Source organism: Mustela erminea, chromosome 4 (assembly GCF_009829155.1).
Source record: "Mustela erminea isolate mMusErm1 chromosome 4, mMusErm1.Pri, whole genome shotgun sequence".
Classification (NCBI taxonomy): domain Eukaryota; kingdom Metazoa; phylum Chordata; class Mammalia; order Carnivora; family Mustelidae; genus Mustela; species Mustela erminea.
This window is the reverse complement of record NC_045617.1, coordinates 47,475,607-47,497,990: the sequence shown is the minus strand read 5'-3', so window position 1 is coordinate 47,497,990 and position 22,384 is coordinate 47,475,607. Positions and strand designations below refer to the sequence as shown.

The following is a 22,384-nucleotide window of genomic DNA, read 5'->3' as shown; positions in this document are numbered from 1 at the left end:
CAGTGAGGCATGAGGAGTCCATCTGCCTACAGAACTAGAGCCTGTCTACATCAAAAGTCCCATTGTATTCTCTTCAGTACATGGATGAGTATTTGCTTTATTTACTTCTCTATGAAACTAAAAGATATCATAAAAATGGTTTTTCCCAGACCAAGGGAGTCCACCCGAAAGAGGATGGACAGATCCTCTTCAAACATGGGAAAAGAGAACTTATCTTAAATGATTTTCCATCCTATGAAAAATCTGAATCTGATTTCCTCTGGATACTCTATTAGACATATATACACTTACCTTTGGAGGTCTGCTGGGGCAGGCCCACAAGAACTCTTATCAAATCAAGGAGTAGCCCTCTGAAGGAAGAACTCATGCTGGGGAGAAGGAGAATCAGGCAAATGAGTCTGACCCAGTAACTAAATCTCAGGTGTTTGAGAGTCATGGCAATTCTGAATGCAGCATGGGCATCTGTCTCTCAGCTCTGACCCCAAACACACAAACAGCTGAGTCTAGGGGAATAGGTATTCTAAGAAAAATTGTAAAAGTTCTCTTTACTAGAGAACTCTAAGAAACTGACACTTAGCAAGTGCCCTGGTGGTGTGTATATGCTATCATGTGACCCAAAAGTGGTGGTTTGTAGGGAGAGATCACTCCAGTTCTGCAAGGAACAGATAATATTTTGGTGCCTGCATAACTTGAGGCACCTAATTGACCAGTATACAGACTACAGTGTCTGGAGCAAGTGTGCAGGTGGAAGTGAGTGACAGAGAGTGGTATTAGTGTGACCAGAGTGGTTTCAAGCCTGCACATGTATTGGTGCTCACAGAGAGGCTGATGCCATGATGGAAGTATCATGTTTAGAAAAGGCTGCTAGGGAGCAGTTTCATACTGTTTGGCTAGTCATAGCCTTTGCTTAAGAAGACTGGAGCAGGTGAATAAAAAATGGTACATGCTACGGTGTGTCATAGGATCTGCACCTAAGCATGTGTGAGACACTCCTAGGGACTCTCAATGAGGATGCGATGAAATTCTGACTCATACTATCAAAGGGGTCCCATTACTTTTATCAAGAATTTCCTTGGACTTCGGAGGCACGTGGTTCCTTAAATTAGGCACAAATAGAAAAATTGGAGAACATTTCTTTAAGTTACTCAGAAGATCAAATGTTCACTTCTTACCTCATCTCCTAGACAGGATTTTTTTTTTTTTTTACTATGCTATTTGTTTCTAGTTGCGTCTTTTGTTTCTAAGAATGAGGAGCAGGTAACTATAGTAGCTGTTAAACAGTGAGCTGTTAACTCCTTATAATACAGAGTAGGGTCAGCACTTCATGGACAATGGGGTGAACGAACAGGTATATATGTGTGAATGAGTGACATGATGATTATAAGACAATAGGGCATGGCTGGAGAAAGTGCAGTCCCTTTCTAAAGGTATGCTATTTCACTGAAAACAAAACCCAAACCAGAAATTTTGCTAGGCCTAACAAAACCTGTTTATTGGACATATTAAGCCAAGAAGCTGCTCAGGATCATCACCCAAACTTCATCTTTCTAATCCTCAACCACAGAGAAAGTTGTACAACACTACTGGGATCAATGACCTTTTTCATGGTTAACATGGGTGAAAACCAACAGAAACATATTATAATATTACTCCAGTTATCCTAGAAGCTGAACAAAGACAGGGACCCTGCTACTTTATCTTGGTATTCTGTGTGCCTAACCAATTTACAAATACCAGGCATCATGATTTCATGGGGAAACCAGAGCAGATATAAAGGAGTGATAATACCTGACAAACACTGAGTGCTCATTTCTTGCACACATGCTCATTGTACCAAGATGTACCATATGCGATCTTATTTACTCTTCCCAGCTAACTTACTATAAAAGTACTATCATTATCCCAAATTTACAGATGAAGAGACTAATGCTAGAGTAAAAAAAAAAAAAAAAAAAAAATTGTAAGCAGAGATTCCATGACTCCAAAGTCCATGATTTTAACCCAAATGTAAATACTTATGATAAAGCAGGAGTGTGAATCAGCAGTTCAAGTGTTGTGCAATCAGGTAGAGCAAAGATATTGAATGTAGGTAAAATTTAACAGGGAATTATTACTTGCAAACATAGACCTTTGGCACTTTATACAGAATGCAGGAGTAATGGGTCCAGGGGAGTTTGGACAGGAGTTTGGTGGTGGGGGGGGGGGGGATGTCAGTGGGGTAAGGGCAAGGTGGAGTCTGACCAGGGGTATCTAGAGGGAGCCTAGAAGCCCAGCTGTTCTTCTACCACAATTTCTCTCTGTCCTGCCTCCTCCTCCACTCTTCATCGATCCACTTATACAGCTTCCAACTAAGAAGAACTAAACTAAAACTTGGGAAAAAAATACTCTATTTCATATATTTAAAGCACATTTTTCTATCCACGTCCCAACCCACATATGAAGATCTGGTCTCTGTCAAGATAGAAAAACAGAAAAGTGTAAACTTTATTAATGTAGAGAAAAGGACAGAATACTCTCCCCTTCATAGCACACCAGTTATGCTCTAGGCAGTGAGTCTGATTGTATTGTGGATGTTTCCCTCTGAGGGAAGGGCTGGAAGAGATTAGAGAGGATGAACCCCAGCTCCCACAGGAGCTTGAAAGGCAGAGCAAAGTGCTGTTCTGTCTTGTCTCTGGACTCTGTGGTGGGGGTGGGGAGGCGCAGTTTGTACCACTGATGTTTCTGACAATGAGGAGAATCTTCCCACACTTCCTAATGTCACTCTGTGATGGTTAATTTTATGTGTCAATTTGTCTAGGTTACAGCACCCATGTATCTGGTAAACCATTATTCTAGACATTTCTGTGAATATCTTTTTTATATGAGATTTACATTTAAATCCATATACCTTGAGTAAGGCAGATCACCCTCCATAATGAGGTGGGCCATATTCAATCAGTTGGAGGCCTTAATAGAAAAAGACTGATCTCCTTGGAAGAAAGGTTAATTTTACCAGCAGACAATACACCTCTGGACTCAAACTACAACTCTTCCCTGAGTTTCTAGGCTGCCAGCCAGCTTTCAGATTTTGGATTTTTAAAGCTTCTTTAATTTAATTTAATTCTTAAAATCTCTCTTTCTCTTTTTATATAGATAGATACATACATACATTTACAGATATATGCAGGTATATGTGTGTGTGTGTGTGTGTGTGTGTGTATACACACATCTTGTTCTATTTCTCTGGAGACATTTGACTAATACACTCCTTATTTTATCACTTCTTTTTTTAAGATTGTTTATTTATTTATTTGGGCGGGGGAGAACAGAGGGAGAGGGAAAAGCAGACTCCCTGCTAAGCAGGGAACCTGAGGCAGGGCTTAAGACCTAGACACTGGAATCATGATCTGAGCTCAAGGCAGACACATAAGCAATTGAGCAACCCAGGCACCCCTGTCAGTTCTAAGATATACTTTTTTTTTTTTTTTTGTATTTTACCATATCTGAAGCCATAAGGTATCTTAAATTGATATTGTTTTAAATGAAATATGATTTTTCTTAGTTTAACGGACTATTCAGCATCCCCCCAACTAGATCTTAATTTGTGACCTGCAGGCCAGTAGATTGCTGTATTGAGCCAACTGATTATAGTATAACCACCATCTATGACATGTGTAGTTACGCAGTAACTTTTCTCCAAGGACCCAGGAACTCTGTGAAGTTTTATTTATTTATTTATTTATTTATTTATTTATTTATTTATTTGAAAGAAAGAAAGCATGAGAGAGGGGCAGAGGGAAGAGAGAGGGCAGAGAGAGAGAGAGAGAAGCAGATTCCCCACTGAGCAGGGAGCCTGATGTGGGGCTTGATCCCAGGACCCTGAGATCATGACCTGAGCTGAAGGCAGATGATGAACCAACTGTGAAACCCAAGAGCCTCTCTGTGAAGTTTTAAATAATTATTTTCCATAACCCTATCATTCAACTGCCATATGTAAACTCTGAAAAATAATTTTTTTCTAGAGGATGAATATTATGAATGTTATGAAGGATATAGTCTTAAAGGAATATTTCGAAAGGGGAAAATAGGAAAAGCCAATACAAGGTATTTCTCTTTAAGTAAGCTTCATTGCAATACTTAAGTCCCCCTTGCCTTTCAGTACAGGTTTCTAGCACTTTAGCCACTTTACTCTGTTGCAAGTGGTAACATTTTGTTTTTCTAACAGGTAAATTTTCAAAAGGAATGGATAAATGGCCAATACTGCAACATTTTTTTTTGATATATCGATTTGTTACACAAAATTAAGAGCTCTTGAAGGTAGGAGTAGATCTTAGGTGTGTGCATATCTCTAGTATTTACCATGTATACATGGTATAAACAGACATTCATCAATACATGCATGTCACTGAATTTGTTGGCTATTTCATGAAGTGTTGACTACTTCATGAATCCAAGGGAGATTCTCTCTTCTAGGTTGTGAAATGCTTGAAGGCAGCTTAGTCAAAATAGCAAAGGTTTGGTGCTATCAAAACACTGATTTGGGGATGCCTGGGTGTCTCAGTCGGTTAAGCAACTGCCTTCTGCTCAGGGTCCTGGAATGGAGTCCCACATTGGGCTCCCTGCTGAGCAGAGAGCCTGCTTCTCCTTCTGCCTGCTCTGCTCCCCCTGCTTGTGCTCTCTCTCTCTCTCTCTCTGATAAATAAATAAATAAAAAGCTTAAAAAAAATACTAGTTTAAATACTGGTTCTGCCATATACAGGCTGGGTGACTTTGGAATATTAGTTTATTTCTCCGATCTTCAGTTTGTTGCACTTGGAAAAGAAACATCATAATATCTATGTTGAAGAGCTTTGTTAGGGTTAAAGTAACTTTTGAAAGAAACGGGCACTTTGTACTCTCATAGAAATATGATAGGTAGTGCTCTTTGTTTTGTCACTCCCCACTTCTTGCTTTCCTGCTGTAACACTAGGCACATTGCCTAGCACTTGAAAGATATTTAGTCTTGGGGCACCTGGATGGCTCAGTGGGTTAAGCCTCTGCCTTCAGCTCAGTTCATGATCTCAGGGTCCTGAGATAGCACCCTGCATTGGGCTCTGCTCAGCAGGGAGCCTGCTTCCCTCCCTCTCTCTGCCTGCCTCTCTGCCTACTTGTGTTCGCTCTCTCTCTCTCTTTCTCTCTCGGTCAAATAAATAAAATCTGTAAAAAAAAGATATTCAATCGTGTTTGTTAAATGAATCACAAAAAAGTGTCTTGACAAAAACACACACTATTTTTGGCTTTCTATACAATATGCAATAAATTTTACAACTTGACTCATAAAAAGTAAAGAATCATTCATGATATGATTCTTTTTCACTTCAAATTTTTAATATTTTCAACTGTTGTAGAGCCATAAGCTCTGTTATATTACTCACATTCTAGTCTCTCTCATGTATAAATATCATCTTAATTTAACATCAAATAAAACCACAAGTACTTTAAATCACAGAACTTACCTCAAGTTTATGGTATTTACTAGGTTGAATTTTCACATGGGGAACCAAAATGCTTATTTCTACTTTTTTAAGAGATAATCACAACTCTGATGTTTTAGTGTCAAAATTATTTCCTCTTTCCTTTCCTCTTCTTTCTTTCCTTCCTTTTTCTTGTGTCTTCTCTCCTACCCACATCTGTTTGTTTGGAAGTTCAATGAATGAATCATCCAACAGGCGAACGAACTCTGGATGACACATTACTTTAAGCCACATCTGAAATGAATTGAAAGTTTAAAAGGCTACATAACATCAATTGGTGTGCACGCTATTCTCGCTGAAAGACAGTCAGATGCCAGAAGGGCCTTTTGCAGCACTGTCCCAGGAACTATCAGTTCCAGCATCCACATGTATATTCTTCATGCGAAACATTGGCAGCCATTTTGTACTTACTGTTTAAGTTCATAATTCTTCAAATAAATGGTTCACTATATTATGGTATCATTAAGTCAGAGAAGTGAGGCTAATAGCTAGAGGACAGTATCAAAAACCAAATTTCAGGTGGCAATAGGAAGAACAAAATCTATACAGACTAGAAGCTGAGGGCAGATAGATGGAAGGAAGTTAAGAAGGAAGGAGACGTGGGTTGGTGGATGAATTTAGGGCCAGATTAGTTCAAAAGCCTAAATCAAATTTCAATTCTAAGTTGCAGAAACTGAACAGAAGCTCAATTTGTTTCCAAACAATCTGTTTCTAAACAGAAACTTTATACATTCAGTGGAATTGGAACCATTTAATAAATACTTTGCCAGATATTTAAGACATGGAAGATATATAACTGAACAAAATAGAAATCTATAAATTCAGAGATTTTGTTTCAGTAGGGAAAGATATAATAAACAATTAACATAATGAACAAATAAATTATCAACTATATTGAAAAAGGAAGAGAAGTGCAATAGAGGAAGAAAAAATCAGAATAGAATAATGTAAATGCCACAGTACCAGAGTAGAAGTTTCAGTTTAAATGATGTAGTCTTAGGATGAGGATTACTTAAATATCAATTTTTAAATGATCGAAAATGGTAGAATCACAAAATTTTTTAAAAAGTAACATTACACAAAGGGGAATTTTATGACATAAAAAACACAATTTTTATTAAACTTAAAGCCCAGAAAACATTTCAGAGATAATTGCTTATCTATATATTTTTTTACACAAAACTGTTAAAACAAAGAACACAGGTATGTGACTTTAACTTACTGACAAGGTTAAAGTCCTTCAAAAACAGACTCATCTCATCATTGTTCATGTGACCGATACTATTATCCCTATTTTAAAGGTGGGGACATTGAGGGCCAAAGAATGTTTATGACTAAACACAATGAGTCAGTGGTAAGGATTATGGAAAATGCATGTCCTAGGCAGCATGCAAATGACTTCATCTTATGTGGGTTTGGCTATGTAACTTACATTATCTCAGCAATTTGTGAACATGGCTTTCTTCATGATTATCCCTCTTCCTGTCTGGTTGTTCCAAGAGACCTGGTTATTGAGAAAAGCTCTGTGAGAGCTGAGAATGAGTGCAAATGTCTGAGAAATACCATAGCCACATATTCAGAATGTGCCATGCTACAGTTTTTCTAATGAAGGAATTCAGGAAAAGACTAGCTACTGCCGACCGGCTTAAACTCCAGAGTTTTTGTTTTTTGTTTGTGTTTTGTTTTTTGCTTCTAGAAAAATGCCTTTTTGGCTCCCACTTCATAGTCCATTATCTTCTTTCACTTTTTATAACTTAAGAACATGGTTAATACCGTGTGTGTGGTTCAGCTAACGAACTCACTGATTACTCTTGACAAGTGACAACAATGGCAGTGGCAGCAACTGCATTAAACTTAGACAATGATGATCTCTTTAAAACTGGAATTCAAGATAAAATTGAGAAATTCATCAAGGAGGGGTGAATTTTTCAGGTTGCTCTATCGCATAATTTGAAATTTTAGGCCAACAGAATGTAGCTAATTATTTATTTTCTATAACTGGATCATTTTGAAAATTTTCCAAGTTACTGCAGACTAAACTTAAGACAGGATATTGTATTAATCAACTCTTAAATATGGTTTAAGAGGGGCACCTGGGTGGCTCAGTGGGTTAAGCCGCTGCCTTCGGCTCAGGTCATGATCCCAGGGTCCTGGGATCGAGCCCCACATCGGGCTTTCTGCTCAGCTGGGAGCCTGCTTCCTCTTCTCTCTCTCTGCCTGCCTCTCTGCCTACTTGTGATCTCTCTCTGTCAAATAAATAAATAAAATCTTTTAAAAAAAAATATGGTTTAAGAGCTTATGCCAAACTCGTTTCCTTGAAATGCCTCTCATTTTTGTTAACCTACTATTTTCCCATGGAAGAGTTGAAGATAAATGTGCAATGCTGTTAACCCATTTTGCTAGTTGGATTATTATGTCCACACATTTACACACACACACACACACACACACACACACACACAAACACAGATGGAGTACCTAATTATCCAGAAAAAAAGGCAGCCTCTGAATATACAAACTGTTTTTGCCTAAGATTCCTTAATTTAGCCATCTTTATTCCATTAGTGGCCATCTTCCTTCCCTTGAAAGGTATCAGAATTAAAACCTCAGGGATTCCAAAATAAACAACTCCTTCCTCCCTCTGTCATCCTTGTTCTGCGGCTTCTGAACTTGACCCTAAAAACTATTCACACCTTATTAGAGCCAGGCAAGCTGGCTGGGGTTAAGGTCAATTTAATTAGAACTTGAGTGTGCCATCAGGTGTGTGGATTTCTTCCCATTCCAGAAAGAGGTGAGAAACATGAGAATGGAGCCCTGGTCTGGTTTGAGATTGGTTTCACAAATTGGTTTCACTGGGACCATGGTGATGTCTGGCTATCTAATTTCTCAGTTGAATTACAACTAGGTGCCCTACACAAGACTAGTCTCAATAGCTACACAAGGCTACCAGAAGGAAACTTGAACTGGTGAGAATGCTGGAGCTGGAGCTGTCCAGGAAAATGGGAACTGGGTGACATCAGCTGGCCTCCAGAAGTTTTGAGAACTTCCATTTGGCTTCCAAGAACAATTCAAGGTGTTAATTCTGATTTATAAAACTGTCTGTGTTTTGGATGCTAGTTACCTTAGAAATCAGCTCTAAGGCTGTAAAGAGTTCCCAGCTTTACACTTTAGATACCCAGTAGCAACACCCTTCCATGAAAAGCCAAAATGACTAGACTTAATAGCAGCCTTAATCTGACAGAATCCTATTTTGTACATTTAGTTCCCACTGCTGACCTTGGCTTCCCTTATTGAGTAGAAATGTGAATGTGGGAAAACTTTGGCATTAACAGCTTAAGATTATTGAGTTTTTAAACATTCAAGGTCCAATTTTAGAAGAGTTTAACAATAAATTCAAGTGTGTATTTTTTTTTATATATATATTTTTTTTATTTCCAGCATAACAGTATTCATTATTTTTGCACCACACCCCGTGCTCCATGCAATCCGTGCCCTCTATAATACCCACCACCTGGTACCCCAACCTCCCACCCCCCGTCCCTTCAAAACCCTCAGATTGTTTTTAATAATTTATTTTTATAACACTATACCACATGTTTATTTTTATTAGATCATGTATTTAAACCATTATCTTCTCACTGGTAAGCACACATTCCCATGAGCAATGAGATTTGAATACTTTAGGTGTCATCCTCTGTAAGCACATTTTTTTAAAAAATCTGCCTTATATTTATACCAGGTTTTTAAAAGGATTTGGCAGAATTCTGTGACATCAATTTAACCTGCATACATCTGTACCTTTATTCTTATATCTTAATTACTCATCTATCATCTCATTCTTCCTAGAAATTCTGAAAATTCTTTGACCCAAACAGTGAACTGTTGAGGCTGTCTGGTAATTCAACCTAAGTCTCCCCTGGAAGAAGCAGTATCCTCAGCACTCAAAGCTACTCCTTTTTAAAATTCTACAGAGTGTTCCAGGACCATTCTGCAGCATTCTTTTCCCCTACAGCTTGCCTTCCCCATATTTTCTTCACAAAGAATAGAACAGAAGCAAACTGGTTGAGAGGCTTGCTTAAGGCCATCCAATAGATTAATAATAAAATAGCATTGGCATACCCTATTTCCTCGAAGAATGTATTTTATGTGTATACATTTTTCTAACAATTTAGAATAATTTTCTAAATTATTCTGTACACTATTAGCAGATAGTCTCAAAACAAACTGTTCTTGCTGTTTTGTTAAATCATGGATATGGAGTATACACATATGAGAAGGTCCTATAGAAAAACAAGAATAAGTAGACAGTCAATTCAACATTTAGGTATGGGTAAAATACATAACTGAAATTATGTACAACTGAATGTGCATAACTTTGAAACTGCACAGTTACTGATACCCTTAAAGACTCTTGCATTGGTATCAAAACCAAAGAACTGCTGTGCTAACACACTAGGAAGACAAACAGTTAATCATTCCCTTTCATAAACTCACCAGTACAGTCACTAGCATATAAATTAAAAATTGTTAGCAATGCCTAACCACCTCATTGCCCAAATAACCGTCTTTTCTTATTGTCTTGAGCATGAAGGAAGTGGCAAACCAGTAGGACTGTAATCTGTTATCTGTTACCACTGAGAGCAATGTCATGTTGTGACACCAAGAGAGAAAAAGTCCAGAGAGACAGACATAGAGGAAACTCATCCAATAAAGGCTGTGCTAGACGTTGCCTTCATCTTCCCTTCAAATGACTCACTTATAACTGTGAGAGTACTGGGGGTGTGTGTCCATGGGAAGAAGGAAAAGAGAAATATGTGAAGAAATGTTTAGAAAAGCTAGAATAGTGTGGGCAAGGGGTGACTGAACCAGAGTATGTAGTCTCCTGGTCCTGATCCACATGCCTCTGAATCAATTTCATGTGTACACACACAACCCCATGAACTAGTTATCCCTACAGATTACTGGATGGAGGAGCCCAGACACTCAGTGGCAGAACACATGATGAATCCTAAGGGCAGGACCTTTGGATATACATACAGTAGAATTTGGATAGCACACATCAAAGGCACACTTGTTCTAGTCACTAGAGAGCACACGAATTAATGTAAATGCAAAAGGAGCTGAATTGTAATGCTGTTGTAAAGCTCCCCTGGCTGCCAAGTATGCTCAAAACTACTTTTTGTTTGCTTGCTTTAAGTCCTAGAGCTTGTAGCTGTTTGCTTTTATGATTAAGACATCAATTTTGAGAAAATCCTTTAATTGTTATGCTTTTTTAAAAACCTTAATGCCTGGATACCACTCTATAAAGATTCCCTTGCCTCTCTTCCGTCCTAGTCTGTAAAATGTTGGCTCCACAGTTCCAGGATCTAGCACAAAGTATAGATCATAAAGATCTATAAAATTAGATCTATAAAATAAAGATCATGAAATTAGAGGGTCACAAGCATGAAGATAAAATAGTTCTTTCTCCCATGAACTTAAAAACTAGTGTAAACTTTTGTAGAGTTAAAACTTAAAGTTAATAAGTCAAGCAGAGAAAGACAACTATCATATGATCTCCCTGATATGAGGAAGTGGTGATGCAACATGGGGGCTTAAGTGGGTAGGAGAAGACTAAATGAAACAAGATGGGATTGGGAGGGAGACAAACCATAAGTGACTCTTAATCTCACAAAACAAACTGAGGGTTGCTGGGGGGAGGGGGTTTGGGAGAAGGGGGTGGAATTATGGACATTGGGGAGGGTATGTGCTTTGGTGAGTGCTGTGAAGTGTGTATACCTGGTGATTCACAGACCTGTACCCCTGGGGATAAAAACATATGTTTATAAAAAATAAAAAATTAAAAAAAAAACAAACTTAAAGTTAAGCTTTAAATAATCCTAGAAAAAGTCAATATGAAGTCAATATAGGATAATAACAGTGAAGAAATCATGTTTTTATAAACATGTTATTTCTGTAGAAAAACATTTTTAAGCATTCCTAATGAAACGTTTTAAGAACCTAAATTGAAAAAAACACTGGAAGTATTAATATGAAGTCTGGTTGACTTATTTTACTAAAAATTGGGAATAAAATATAGATGCTAAATATCTATTATCAGTTTGTAACTGATATTTATAGCTTTACATCAAATGGTATGCTTTGTAAGCATATTCTGATTGGACCCTTGAAGATCTATGGACAGATTTCAGACAGAATATCCTTTATAATTGTATGAAAAAAGTGTGCACCTACGTGAAGCTATCTTCCGTCAAACTTCAGATGGCTTCAGGACATAAATGAGAAAGCTTTAAAAACACTGACCCAAAGGCTACATCTTACACAATTCAAATCTTTTTAGTAACCAGTACTGCTTTTCTTTTAGGAGTGGTTTTCCAACTAAAGATTGTTATACTTACCCAACTAGTAAGGCATTATCTCAAACTTTTGTAATATTTGGTCTACCCACTCCTTGCACAATCCAAATTTCTTTTCATTATCCATGCTGTGCAGAGAAAAGGTAAGAAGTGTCTGATAGAATAAAGACTAGCTTATAGGCTAGTAAGAGTGTTCTTAGAACCTTAGAGAATTTATTTAAAACCAAAATGAAAATACATGTATACTGCCCAATATTACTGTTTATAAATTTCAAAGAAGTTTCATTTTTTTATTGTTTTTCAGAGAGAGAAAAAAGCTTTCTTCCCCTGTGTTTTAAATAAATTCATTGGCACTATGTGTATCTTATAAAAAGTTATTTGGCAATATATTTAATGACTTGCAACTAAATAGTAACTTTAAACTATACAGACTTTTTTACTTAAACTAATAGGCAGTGTTCATTTCCAGAACAATCTCATAAAACAACAACAACTACAACAACAAAAACCAGAATAGTTTTTCTTCTTTGCTGTCCAAAAGAAATGAGCAAAGACCAGGAGATTTTTATCCAAAAGATGTATTTTTCCTCTCCACATTTCTTTCTTTCTTTTTTTTTTTTTAAGATTTATTTATTTATTTGAGAGAGAGAGAGAGAGAGAAAGAGCATAAGCAAGCATCGGGGGTGAGGCAGGCAGAGGGAGTGGGAGAGAGAAAACCAAACAGACTCTGTGCTGAGTGCAGAGTTTATCACAGGCCTGATCATGTGACCCTGAGGTGAAACCAAGAGTCTAATACTCAACCAACTGCACCACCCTGGCGCCCCTCTTTTCCAGATTTCTGTACATCTAAAGCATCCTGCATATGGGGGACAAAAAGAGTTTTTACAAAGCTGATAGTCCAAAGTTCCCCGTACAATGGCAAAGGACTTGTCAACACAATTAGGAATAAATATTAAACGTTTGATTGTCAATGTGCATCATGCAGACGTAAAGAATGCTTGGTTCTTTGACTATTTATTCAACCAGTTTTATTAACTTTATATAAACACAATTCAAGAGATCTTTTGAAGAAGCCATAGACTCCCAGTATTGAAGCCTTATCTTTATATATATTCTGATTAAGTATCAAAAAGTTTTGAAGCTGACGATAGACTCACATAACTCATAAGGCATTATCTCAAACATTTGTAATATTCAGTTTTTGCACATATTATGTCCCAGTTTGTCATAAGTGGATTCCAAAATCAAAAAAGAAAAAAATATCACAGGAGGGGGATAAACAAGATGTTTGAATATTTCACTTTTTGGTTTAATTTTCAAGGGTCTGGTTATTATTTTTCTATAAAATATTACCCTGCCTAATAATTTCTGAACTCCTTATTCTTTATGTTCAACTTTTTTTGTAACTTTATCCTAAAAATTGTATGTCTAGATTTGCTCCCCAATTTAGCAGTGGACTTAAGGGTTTAGGACCAGAGAAACCTGAATTCCAGCTCAAGGTCCACCATTTGCCTGTTGATGGACCTCAACACTTGTTTCTTGTCCGTAGGCCTTAGTTTTCTTATTTATGAAATGTGTATTGTCTCATTTATACTCCAAAAAACCTGGCTCATAATGCTTCTGTGAAGATTAAATTAGCTGATTTAGATGAAGCTGTCCAGTGTCTGGCAGAGTAACTGCCTAGTAACCATCAGCCATTGTTATTAAAATGTAGTTACACAGATGTTCTGCTCCTGCCAGTTGCTTACTCATGATATACATGATATACTAAAATGTATTCTGCCTCATCTTCATGCCTTCTCAGAAGATGCCACACATCCAAATGCTAATCATACATCAAGTCTGTCTGCCATGCATCCTCATAAAATCACCCCTCAGAATATCCTCACTCTTCTCTGCTTGCCTCTCCGCCTACTTGTGATCTCTCTCTGTCAAATAAATATATCTTAAAAAAAAATTTTAAAAAAAGAATATCTTCACGCTTTTTTCATCAGGTAATTATTGACTACACCTATCATTTGATAGTTCATTTTTTACTGTTATTTATCTCTACTTCCCGAAACTATTATTTATACTATTATTTCAATCTTTGTGATTTCTGGTGTTAAGAATTTTTGTTCAGTATTCCAAACCAGACTGTAATTCCTTAAGGACAAGCATATCTTACATTTTTTTTTATACTCTATTATACCTAGCAGAATGTCTTGTTCTGTATGTACTATGTAGTGTTGATTTAATTTTTAAGTCTGTAAGATAAAGAATCTAAAATTATCTTAAATATATTTGTTTTACAGAACCCATGCTTATAGCACTGACTACATAATGGGATTTGGAGTCCTGAGAAATTACTACAGCCAGTGATGTGCTGGAGCTAAACTCTACTCTTACAGGAGCCAGTGGTGTGTATCTCTTTCCCAGTTCTGCATGCAATGATGTCTCACTGGTAGTTTGAAACAATCCATATTAAGAGTATTTATACTTTGGGAATTGGCAAACACTATAATTCTGAACTTTCTTTTTCTTATCTCTTTTGTTCCCTTTCATTTTTTCTTTCTTCCTTTATTTCCTTCAATCCTTTCTCTTTTTTTTTTCTTTCTCTTTCTCTCCCTCCCTTCCTCTCTCCCTGTCCCTTTGTTTCTTTCAGATCAATTTATTATATATTTCCCAGGACACCACTGTTTAGAACTCACAAAGATAGATTTAGAGCCATTCATAAGATGTGTATATATTTAAATACCTCTTAACTATTGAGCAAACTCAAATAATCTATGACTCTTTTCCAGAATCAGAAGGCATTCTGTGAACACAGAAATAACATATTTGTGTGTTATAATTTACAATTACCACTTAAATATTGATACCCTCTGCAGGTTTCCTGTCTCACCTTTAGGTCTTTCATCCATTTTGAATTTGTTTTTGTGTATGTTGTAGGAAAGTGGTCCAGTTTCATTCTTCTGCATGTTGCTGTCCAGATTTCCCAATAGTAGGAAAGTGGTCCAGTTTCATTCTTCTGCATGTTGCTGTCCAGATTTCCCAACAGTTGTTGAAGAGACTGTCTTTTCCATTGGTTATTCTTTCCTGCTTTGTCAAACATTGGTTAACCATATCGTTGAGGGCCCATTTCTGGGGTTTCTATTCTGTTCCATTGATCTATGTGTCTGGTTTTATGCCAGCATCATACTGTCTTGATGACTACAGCTTTGTAAAACAGCTTGAAATCTGGAATTGTGATGCTTCCAGCTTTGCTTTTCTTTTTCAAGATTACTTTGGCTATTCAGGGTCTTTTGTCATAAAAAAAGAATGACATCTTGCTATTGCAGTGATTTGCATAGAGCTAGAGTATATTATGCTACGCAAAGTCAGTCAGAGAAAGACAAATACCGTATGATTTTACTCATGCAGAATTTAAGGAATGAAATAAATGAACATGGGGATAAAAAAAGAAAGAGAGAGGCAAACCATAAAACAGACTCTTAACTGTAGAGAACAAACTGAGGGTTGCTGGAGGCGAGATGGGTGGAGAATAAACGGGTGATGGGTATTAAGGAAGGCACTTGTGATGAGCACTGGGTGTTGTATGTAAGTGACGAATCACTAAATTCTATTCCTGAAACTAATATTATACTATATGCTAACTAACTAGAATTTAAATAAAAACTTGAAACAAAAAAAATATGCTTTGCAAATGATCTTGTTATTTGGCAGATAGTCCATATGTTTGTATAGTGTAGCTATGGCCTTAGCAGCTATTTTCCAGGGATTTTATGTATGTATAACCTATAATCCTTCTAAGCCACGAGCTCCTCAGAGGAATTTACTGGATTAAAGACAAGTGTCATTTAAGAGCTGTACTAATGACTGTACAGGGCTCAAAGTAGTCACTCAGGAAAGAGAAAATGTATGTCCATTTATTATTTAATTTTAAAATTTAACGTTTTTGAAGATGAGAGGGAATTTAAAAGAAAAAGAATATGTTCTTGAAACTAAATAATTACCAGTGCACAACTATGTTCTTAGCCTTGGTGTTACAGATAGAGATTGCGGCAGCTTTTTTTTTTAATGTCTCCTTTTGTCATTTGTCCTGTAACTCAAGCTTCAGTGTTTAAAAGTTTCCATTGTCTGCTTTAGGTCAGCAATATAATCCTTGAGAAGCTTATATCTGTTTAAAACCATCAGCTTGATTTTTTTTTTTTTTTTCTCTAAAGCACCTCCAGTTCAGGTCCTGCAGTCAGCTCTGAGCCTCTCTGTATTACATTCAGGAATAATATTCTTGAATGTGAGAGAGAAAGGAACAAGAGGAGGATGCATTAGTAAAATCTTGGTTTGTATGTGATATATTTTTCTGCATTGAAAAGATTTGTTATGATAGTTGATATAAAATACCACTGAAAATAAAATAAAAATATCATTCCATATCATAATCATATACTAACAGTCCAGTGATCCATCAAACATTCAAGACAATACTTTATTGTATGTGAGCCTAGGAATCCACGTCTTATTTCAGGAAAACAAGAAATTGTCTTACCACAGAGGCACTGTGTTTAAATCATCTTGACCAAGAAATCCAAAGGAGAGCTGAATCCCCAGTATACAGTGAAACAGACATGGGGTTCTAACTCCCTTGCAGTAAATTAAACTTTAATGACTGGATTTCCTCATTTGCAACTTCCCAATTTTGACAGTTCAAGTTTCTGGTCCTAGAAGGCTCCCTGTGCTTGCTGCCTGGGCCTGAGTGCCTTATGCTCCCATCCTTCAGCAGCAACTGCCTGCAGACAGACTGAATCTAGGACTAACTTCTCTGTTAGAATGAAGATTAACAGGTGTTAAAGACATGTTAGTATTTAGATGAGTGGCTCACCCAGATGTAAACAGAAGAGATTAAAGAATATTTGGGGCAGGGGTGCCTGGGTGGCCCAATCGTTAAGTGTCTGCTTTCAGCTCAGGTCATGATCTGTGTCTGGCTCCCAGCTCAGTGGGAAGCCTGCTTCTCCCTCTCCCACTCCCCCTCCTTGTGTTCCCTCTCTCTTTCTGTCAAATAAATAAATAAAATCTTTAAAAAAAAAAAAAAAGAAAGAAAGAAAAAAAAGAATACTTGGGGCAGAAACTGCATCTCTGGAATATATAGTGTGACAGGATCAAACATTCCAAGTATTTGTCTTTTGTGGGATCACTAGAACCTTCCTGCTCACATTCTAAATGAGGAGAGTATCCGCGATGGGATGTCTAAATAGAGACCCAAGATTATGGTGCTTACTGGGGTAAAGCAGCAAGGAAAAACATCCAAACTAAAAAGGCAGTTTACTCTGTAAACAGTAATTTTAAATTGACATTTGACTTTAGATAAGTTGAAACATCTGAGCCTAAATCCCATGCCAAATTAAAACATACATAAAAACCATACTTTGGGGTTGCAGACCTTTCAGAGATGGAGTGGTAGTATAAGTATATTCTTCACACAGAGCAGCTCCTAGTCATGTATCTTCCATGTTTAAAACCTTTCAATTGTTTCCTGTTTCATTGTAGACAAAGTCCAAGCCTCAGAATGGCAGGCAAGCCCTAATGATCTGACTCCTCTTGCCTCACAGTTCACTCCTTGCCCCCAAATATTCTCTGGGCTACTCGTACCACATTTCTCCCATTACCTTGCTTTCAGGCATTTTCACAAGCTGTTCTTTACCCAAAGCTCTGACTGATTCCTATATGTCTGGGAGGACTTAGCTTGGGCCTTTCTCCTGGGAAAACTTTGCATACTCCTAAAGGCAAGGCAAGGTGCCTTTTGTATTTTCCCCATACCCCAGGTACTTCTTCATGTAATGCAAATATGTATTTTAAGTGTCCATTTACGTCTCTCTATCTGCTAATAGGAAGCCAGCTTCATAAAGGCAGGGGACAGTTCACTTGGTTCATGCTGAGGCTATAAACATACTATCTGCCTGTCAGTAATCACTGCTTACTTAATGAATAAATTAAGCTCTTGTAACATTCTTGTGTCATTGCAAGGAAATTGTGAGAGAAGAGAACCTGTTTTGCTCATTGTATGCACAGCACTAACATCATACCTGACAATAGTAGATGCTCGATAAATATTTATTGAAGAAAAATTTGGAATACTGAATAACATTTAAACTATAATGCATTGCCTTTGATGTAATGGCTAACATGACATTAACACTAATATCTCTAACAAGAATGCTAAACAGTTTCAGATCTGTTAAAATCATAATAACCCAGAGGGAAAAAATACCATTCTTGTTATAACAATCATTACTGCTGCAAATTCTAATTATTTTGCCTATTATAGATCAAGAATTTATCCCCCTCAAGTATTATCCTGATCAAATATTTGTAGTCTATTGAGTAGTGTTTTCAGATTTGCATCTTTGATTTTTAGTAATATCTAGCATCCTTGAAATATGTTATTTTTAAGCTACAAAAAGCACTTCTTGATTCCTACATAGGAACGTGGTTGGGTTTCTACGTTCCCCAAAGAGAAAACAAAAGAAGTTATTTGTACACATCGTCACCTAGGAAACTTCCAGAGAAAATCAAAACGTTTAGCTAGAAAGGTACCTGAGGGATGATCTTGTTCAGCATCCCACTTAGGGATGAGTGGTTTCTTCCTCCTTTAAAGGAAGAGGAAGGCAACTAGTATTTAACTAGTCTGCTCCAAATAGTTAAATATTATTCCTTAAAAATAATGCCCGTCCACACATGCATACACAACACCCACAGTCATTACCGCTACGTATAGTGTAGACAATTTGTATAACTACTTTAAATGATGAAAACACTTACAAGTCTACCTGATCAAGGAGAGGTAAGTAGAGTGTACATAGATTTATGGTAATCACATCACATCCACACAAGTGGTATTCTCCACCACTCCCCATCCCTATCCCTACCATTGGAGTGAAAGAATCTCTTTTATAGTCCTAAGTCAAGAAAATCTCTTGAGTCATAATGATTATTGTCATATAAATTATATTACTATAAAAATATACCCCTATTTCACTTTTTTGAAGATTTTGTTTATTTATTTGACAAAGAGAGACACAGCTAGAGAGGGAACAGAAGCAGAGGGAGTGGGAAAGGGAGAAGCAGACTCAGTGCTGAGCAGGGAGTCCTGATCCCAGGACCCTGGGATCATAACCTGAGCCAAAGGCAGATGCTTAACGATTGAGCCATCCAGGCTCCCCCCTAGTTTATTTTTAATAAAGTAAAAGGACAACAACAAAAATTATTTGATATAATTAGCTTCATTTCTTAAACTTGAGAAGTGCTTCAAGTTTGAGCTTCCCATTTAAGAAAAATGAGCAAATTACAAAGTTAACAAAGTCTTCATATTTCCTCTCTCTCTCACATAGCACTCTGTTCCTTACCTCCATAATTCCTCATTTGGGCCTGACTTCTTAAAATGTTCTTTTATCTCTTTGAACTCAGGAATCATCAGGCAAAGCTAGTAACATCAGAGGTGTTCACTGAATAGCTGAGTTGAAAAAACCCACCTTCTGGAAGCAGAGTGAAAGTGGAGTCTCATGGTGGTCTGGGGAATATGGCATTTCCATTTACAGTCCAAGCAACAAGAAAAACAAGGTGAGAGCATGAGAGGTGGGCATCTTAAGGTAGTGGCAAAAGCAGAGTTTCAGGAAAAGCAAGGTGGAGATAGTGGCTATCCAGTAGGTTACTTATTATGTGGTATGTCTCTCAGGATCCTGCATTTGCATTCAAAGTCAGGGACTCAGGAAAACAAACAAGACTAAATCGGGGTCCAAGTACAAGGGGGAATGTGGGTACACAAGAAGGGGACTAGAATAGAGCTTTGAACACAAGGATCAAAGTAGAAGATGCTTATCAAGCTTGGGTCAATACTGGATGGCTGAGGATGCTGAGCCATTGCGTGTTGGTCCAAATGATTCAGAAAGATCCTGGGAAAAGGTGTGCTGGGCCTTGAAACATATTTAGAGACACCAGACTTACAGAGGATGGGAAGGTAGAATATTGGAGTTGATTTCTAGATCTTTCTCTCATCTCATGATTTCCTTCAGAATTTCCTGCACTGGTCTCAGGGCTTTCTCTACATATGATTAATCCTTTCTCCTTATGCAATCTTAACTATAGGATGGCCCCTTACCAGTTAAGACTGTCCCTTTCCACATCTCCAGAAGGCCCTCACAAGTTAAGGAAGAAGCAAACTGTCAGCAAAATCAGTCGAGTAAGCACAAGAAAATACTGAAGCTTCTCTACCTCTGCTTCTCACATTTTTGATCTCATACAGAATGGCAGCCAGAGTAGTAAAGTACACTCAAGGAAAAAATACGTTGCTCTTATAAAAGTTAAAAATGCCTGACAAAATGTACTTAGGAAATAACCATGGCTGACCATTAATCAACTATGTATCCATATCACTATGGATACATAGTTGTATGGATTGTTAGACAATCCTATAGCAATTGATTTTTCTCTGCTCTAATTCTATTTCTATATCAAAGCCACTGTGATTTTTATCGCTCTGTTACTCCATATTTTTCAATGCTTACATATTGTATACCAAATTAAGTTCACTTTTAAAAATCTGGCCTAAATATTTTTGCAATATTACTTTTCACCATTAATCTGTACCCAATAAATCTATAAACTTTTATTATTCCTAGTTTCCCAAATACAGTTATCTCTTTCTCACATCAGGCCTTAGTCTTTGCTGTCCCCTGCTGAGCATGTCCTACCTCCATCTCTACCTGATAAAGTCCTACACATTCTTCTAGATTCTGTTTAAATGTCTAAAGTATTTCCTCTCACCTCTTCAATTTTCCATGGCTCTCTGTCTCTCATGTAAACTTTACTCATCCCATTCTGTGCTGGACTGAGAGTTTTCTGTGTCCATGGCATAAGGCTTGCTCCTCTTAATATTAATAAACCTTTGAATTTAACTGAAGCAAGCATGATTCTTATAGACACACACATATGAGCCACACACAAACAACACTATTTTATAATAGAGTACTATGCCCAATAAATTTATAATTTTTTAAAAGTGATACCTGTACACTAAGCTTCCATGGAGAAAGTACAAAGATTCTAATCTTACAGAGACAAGGTCACCATGCAGAGTGTATTTTCAGTTTTCTAAAGTTTGATTTTGACCATCATCCTCTTGAAAAGTCTCATGTCTACAAAATGCTTTCAGAATCTTTATGGAAACCACCATGTAGTCAAATGAAAGAGGAGAATTGAACTAATCAGGAAATCATAAAAATCATATTTTACCCATTCAGTCATTCTGGTAAAATCTATGGAAACTGAACATAGTAGCCAGGGGCTTTTCTTTTTTTCTTTTTTTTTTTTTTCTTTATCAAATCATGCAGTTGACTCAAAAAGAAAGCTCCATGACAAGATTTGTTTTGTTTCTTTAATAGTGGTTTCATAAGTATGGGTCATGGGTCAGGATGGAGGTAAATGTTAAAGCCCTCTTAACTTACAGGGGCACCTGGGTGACTCAGTTGATTAAGCTGTCTGCTTTCTGCTCAGGTCATAATCCCAGGGTCTGTGATCTAGCCCCTGTTTGGGTTCCCTGCTCAGCAGGGAGCCTTTTCTCTCTCCCTCTGCCTGCTCCTCCTCCTGCTTGTGCTCTCTCCCTCAAATAAATTAATTAATTAATTTTTTAAAAAAAAAAATCCCTTTTAATTTAGAAACTCCAGCCCCTGTCATCTTGGTAGCTAAATTGTGCTAGGGAAAAAATGACGTATTCCACATGAATCTGGAAGTAAACATGATCAATATCCTGAAAACCAAACTTGACATGGCTTTCAATTTTAAATGAAATCAGTATAGTCTTCTTTTTTAAATCATTCATAACCGTCTGCCTCAAAAAACAAAACAGACAACCAAACCATTAATTTTGATTCTGCCACAGCAAAACAAGTTTTGTAGTAAAAAGAGAAGTGCTAAGAGAACGAGAAGCTTTGAGTCCTACTTCTAATTCAAACTCTGGCCCTGTAAACTTGGGTAAAACACTTCACCATTTAAATATCCCACCTCCAGTCTATAAAATAAGGAAGTAATCCTGTTGCTTTACCTACTTCATGATGAGCATTGAATAAAATAAATTAAGGGAAAGGATTTTATAAATTAAGTACCAAAATCTCTGATGATTCTGATGCCACTTCCCATTAATCCTCCAATGATCTTCATCCAGCAACTGTATAGTTGGGCTAGCTGTCTTCCTCTCCACTTCATAGGCCGCCTTCTTGACAGAGTCTGTGGTTTTCTAGTTACCTGAACTTGTGAGGGCCTCTGGCTCTTCCTGTCTGCCCAGCTGAGTCTTGTACTTCCTTCAGAGACTTCATTCCCCATGAAACTTTCGACCTACTAGGATCTTTTTTTTTTTTTTTCCAGAATTTGTTGTACACTTATACCCTCCACCCCAAACAGAATATTAGCTTATGACTTTGTATACTCTGGTTATTACAATTTCAAATATTTGTGTCACTAGAGTATGAATCTGTATGTATAAAGACTGTGTCATCTAGCTCTTTT

General features: G+C 37.1%; 1 long non-coding RNA gene across 1 annotated transcript in view; it reads left to right on the top strand.

The window, feature by feature from the left end:
* LOC116588293 overlaps window positions 1-20,189 on the top strand; it is a 60,375-nt gene extending 40,186 nt beyond the window's left edge. The window contains exons 2-3 of the long non-coding RNA XR_004284877.1: window positions 14,143-14,247; window positions 19,292-20,189. This is a non-coding gene — a long non-coding RNA (uncharacterized LOC116588293). The remainder of the gene's footprint in view (window positions 1-14,142; window positions 14,248-19,291) is intronic.
* The last annotated feature ends 2,195 nt before the right edge of the window (window positions 20,190-22,384 follow it).